This window comes from Tupaia chinensis, unplaced genomic scaffold (genome assembly GCF_000334495.1).
Source record: "Tupaia chinensis unplaced genomic scaffold, TupChi_1.0 Scaffold000622_1, whole genome shotgun sequence".
NCBI classification, from domain to species: Eukaryota; Metazoa; Chordata; class Mammalia; order Scandentia; family Tupaiidae; genus Tupaia; species Tupaia belangeri.
In genome coordinates, this window is record NW_006160142.1 from 10,689,828 (window position 1) to 10,695,120 (window position 5,293).

At 37.3% G+C, this 5,293-nt stretch overlaps 1 long non-coding RNA gene across 1 annotated transcript in view; it reads left to right on the forward strand.

Moving 5' to 3' along the window:
• LOC102475161 (uncharacterized) overlaps positions 1–5,293 on the forward strand; it is a 75,889-nt gene that overhangs the window by 47,782 nt on the left and 22,814 nt on the right. The window lies entirely within an intron of this gene.

The window sequence follows — 5,293 nt, forward strand, 5'->3', positions numbered from 1 at the left end:
GAGAATTCTGGTGCTTGTGCAGGGCTGGGATGGGAAAGGCGACGATCCATTCTGCCTAGAAGGACTGTGCAGTGTCATCTTTTCAGTAGACTTGCCATCTCTCTGGAATTTTACCAGTAGTCTTCCTTGTTCTTATCATATACAAAGTCATTTGAGGGTTTTGTCTTCCTCCCCTTTACACCTGTTCCAAGTCTCAACTTGAGTAGGTTTAACTTTTTTCTACATTTTTCCTCTTTCATTTTCAAATTTACTCCTGTCCTAAAATTGTTTCTCTTTCTGAGGGTAGATTACACTCATATTTTACTAAATCCTCCCTTCTCTGTTATCTTTCCATTTCTGACCCAGAGAATTGTCCAAGATCACATATCTTGTCAGTGGCACACGAGTAAAAAAGAAAATACGTTATAGCTTAAATACCATTTTTCTTTTCTTTGACTGCTTTCTCCCCTTTTTCTCCCTTCCTCTCTCTCTCTGTCTCCTTTTAATTTTATTATTTTTTAACTTTCTCTTTTTTTTAATTCCTCTGAGGATCTGTTCTGTGCAGTGTATACAATACTGAACAAATTAAACATGGCTTCTAATTTCATTAATTGGTAATCTAGTAGGGGGAAGTGTGCCTGGAACACGTGTAGGTACAGAGTCATACCTTAAATTGTGGTTGTACTATGGTTGCTATGAGAAAGTGCAAAGGAGAACCTAATTTATAAATGATAGTAAAGGGAGATCTTAAGCTGAGAACTCAAATGTGGGGGTAAGATCATTGCATGCAGAGGAAATGATACCTATGTCAGAATTTGATATGTTCAAGAAGCAAAAAAACACTTGTGTGATCAAAGTATTTATAAAGGGGAAAACAGAACAAAATAGATTAGAGAATGAGACAGAATCAATATCTTTATGGTTTTATTATCTAAGCTAAGAAACTGAGATTTTATTCTGAGCTTCATTAAATACTAGATTAGAGTTTGAGCAGTGGACTGTCATAATCTGATTATATTTTTAAAAATTGGTTCTGGCTACTCTGTGGAAAAAATAGATCAAAGCTGGGAAGAATGGAAAACAAGAGGCCAGCCGGGAGATAAGGGCTCCACAAGTTGTCCTGGGGAGAGGGGATATGGATTTGACTATTCTATCAACTCTCCTTTCATTTTCTCTGATAACTTTGGAGGCAGCCTTTTCCAGATGGGGAAGCCCCTTTATCCTGGATCTTTGGGTAACTGGTTTGGAGCTCTCACTAACCCTTGACATATGTTTAATATGTGTAGTGCTGAGACTGACTCGTATGGATTGTGCAAGTTGATAGTTAAGTCTTCAAGAGTATTATAAGTTGGTTGTTAGGTATAACTAGTATTAAAGTACTATTAAAATGACTACTATTAAAAATGAAATAAGGTAAGCTTATTCTTAAATAAGTTACATTACAAAAAAGATAATATAAAAAGATAATATAAAAGATAACACTTACCCCTTCCTAATTATTTTACTACATTTATCCATGCTTGAGATGCTATTTATGTCAACTGTTTTTGATAGAGACATCACGGGATGATACTACACAACTTTTTCCTGCCTTGAGTTCAATGGTGTCACATTGGTAGCTTGAACTCAGCAATGGTGGGCATATTTACACCACAAACATCAGCACATGCTTGATTAATTGTTTTGTTCATTATCTAGACTTAAGAAAGTGTTGGAGAAATGTTAATAATGCAGAGTAACAGTGTGTCAGATCAGTAGTTGTTACACTGCGAATAGCATTAAAAAGTGGAGAAAATGTTCAAAACTGTTATTCTGTGCAGCAAAGATGTTGCTCAAATCAATAACAAAGGACTGAAGTTCTGACATATGACTTCATAGTTTCACTTTCATCTAACCTGTCAATGTAAACAGGTTATTGGATGAGAAATGGAATAGGCAAAGTTGTTTTCTTTCTTCTTTCACTAGCAAGAGTGAGTGGTGCATTTCTGCACTATCTATAGGCAATCTTTTCTGCTGTAGAGTTTTTAAAAATACGGAGGAAATAAGATCACAGTCCCAGCAAAATTCTGTGCTGAGACACCAAGAAAGCTATGCGAAAGGTAAAGAAGGAAAACCATTCTCTCTTGCAGAACCTGCATCTGCTCCATCACTTCTTAATTTTGCATCGTATAAACCTCTCAACTTTCTCTTCCACTCTCTGTCTCCACTGACCTTTCTTTGGTTCAGCTTCTCATCATAGTTTGCTGGATCCAAAATAGTTCCAGTGAGTCCCTCTGGTTTCTCTGCCACATCACTGCTAGAAGGATTCAATCTTAAAAAGATAAAATTAAAAAAAAAATTTTTTAAAGATAAAATTTGATCCAAGTATCACAATAGCTAGAATGCTGGCAATCTTATAGTCCAAAGGCAGCATTTGGATACTTTAGTGTGTGTACAGGGTCCTTCACCATTTGTTCTCACCCTACTTTCAAACCTTAATGTCCATCTCTCGCTCATTCCCCTTACATATCTGCTGCCAGCCACATCACACCACTTGGATATTCTCCCAAGATGTGATCTCTATTTTTATTATTATTGTTATTTTTTTTTTTTTTTTGCTCTAGGCCATGTGCACTCATTGGAGAGGGACAGAGACAGTGAGAAAGGGAAAGGGAAAGTGAGAAAGCACTGTCAAAGGGGAATGATCATGCAATCCCTTCCATTCTGTTCCCCTCTCAGGATTTTGGGCATGTAAATTCATGTACCTGACATGTTTTTCAAGCCACTGGATCCAGGACTTGAACCACACAGTGGGCATGTGGTATCTATCTACATTAACCACCTGGCTGACCCTTTACCTGTGATCTTTTTGCTCAAAAGCCTAGTGAAATGGTACCTTCTCTATGAGGCTTTCCTAAATATCCCCACAAATTATAATCTGCCATTGTGCTCCTAATGCTCTTTAAAAAGGACCTCTACTATACCAAGCAGCACATTATCTTATAATTACTCAAATATATTTCTGATCTTGCCACTAGACTTGAATGAAGGCAGACAACTTCAGAAACCGGCCCAGTGCTTGACATAAAGTGACACTCAACTTTTTTTTTGAGTATATCTTCATTCTAAGTGGTTGAATAGATTTAGGGTCTTTCCTTGATGTCACTCATCGACCTAATATGAAGTAGCATTTTTTTTTAAACCTCACAGCTTGTTAAGTAATGGTTTGCCAGAGATGAACTGCACAGTGGCAGCTTTTCTCAGGTGTTTATATCAAGGCAAGCACAATACAAATGGACTTTACTTGTCTGATGGCATTTCCTAAAACACACTTGAAAGATTTCTCTTCATCTCATGAGGTTCTTACTATATAGGACCAAAGTTTGATGAAAGTTTTCACACATCTTGGTCTAGTTATATGCTAAAAACTTGTCAGATTAATTTGTTTGCAATTTAGACAACTTATTTTAATGTCATGTCTATTGGTATTTTACTTCAAACAGATGTGGTAGGTCCAGAATAACCTGAGTCAGAATGCAATGCCCCACAGTCCTTGAGAAGCATATGACACAATAAAAATAATGTGTCCATGCTTTGCTCACTAAAATATGTTTTTCCAAGCTCAAGGCCTAAGTTTTCAGGCATATGCTATTGGGGAACTCGACCACATAGGTGTTAACTTGTGAGAATGTATGAATCATAGAGCCCACACAGCAATCACTAGCCCAAGATTAGAATAAGAGGAAAAAAGTAGGTTTCATTCTCTTGTATTGACTGGATGACATACGCATCACTTACAATTATGGGCTGAATTATTTTTCCTCCGAATTTAGAAGTCAAAATCCTAATCCCAGGTACCTTCAAATTTGAAGATAAAGTCTTTAAAGAGATAGTCAAGTTAAAATGAGATCACTAGGGTAGTCACTAGATACAAATACCTGTATGGTGGAAAGACCATGTAAAAACATCAGAAGAAATTGGCCACCTAACAGGCAAAGAGAGAGACCTGGATTCTTACATTATGGCCCTTGGAAAAAAATAGGTCTTTCTTTCAGCAACTCAATCTTGGACTTCTAGCCTTAAGAGCTGTGTAAAAATAAGTTTCTGTTGTTTAAACCAGTCAGTGTATGGTACTTGTTTATTTGTTTGTTTATTTATTTATTTTGAGAGTTTTTTGCTATAGGTGCATGTGCTAGCCAGAGAGAGACAGAGAGACAAAGCAAGAAATCATCCCCCCAGGGAGGATGGGCACACCACAATTCCTTCTTCATTCTCCTCTCTGGATCTTGGGCACACACACACACACACACACACACACACACACAGTGTGAGTTTAAGCCACCAGATCCGGGACTTGAACCACGGTCGACTACATGGGATTCCAGCAACAGAGCCTTTAGGCCAACTGCTGGTTCCCTATATGGTACTTTTTAATGACAGTCCTAGAAAACTAATATACTTCCACTGTATGGTTTTGGATGTCTCACAAATTAATGGGAAATAATAGTTTATGCTAACAGTGTCAGTCAGCCATTACCACAACAATGATGTACACTATATCACTCTCAAACACAGTAGCATACGAGAAATATTATTTTTCATTCACGGTCTGTTGAGTCAGCTGTGAGGTGGCAGTGGTGGTTCTGCTTCAGGCTGTGGGTGATTAGGACAGCTCCTATCATTCTGGGGCCTACACCTAATGGATAGTGTCTATCCAAGGAATATTCTTCTCATGACAATAATGGAGTGCAAGATCGCAAACTCAGCTGCACAAGCATATTTAAACTCTGCTGCAAACATGCCTTGTAGTGCCCCATTGACCAAAGTTACATTGCCAAATTCAATGTCAATGAATAAGGAATGTGCCCAGAATGTCAAGAGGCCATGATAATCATGTTAATAGGAGGGGGTCTTTAAAAAAGTTGTGGAATGGGGAAAATGGTGGCACAACAATAAAACAATACTCTGTGATGCTGACCCCCATGGATAGGTTCTAGGTTCACTCTGAAGACTTCCCCAGTATGTTAGTCATGCATGTGCCTATGATCTTGGGCTGGCTAAAGATGAAGGTAGTTCTCAGCACTGAGACATGTTTGGGATGCTATTGCTCTGTCTCTCTTGCTCATGTAAAAAGCAAATAACTTTTAAAAAGTAAATAGTATACATGGGAAATGTATACTATGAAAAACCTATGCATGGATTTCAAAAAATTTTGCAACAAAATAAACTCATGCTTTAATTTCATTTTTTCATAAACTTTGTGAAGTCCCTTTGTGTACAATATAGGCCATTTCTTTTATTTATTTATTTATTTATTTATTTATTTATTTATTTA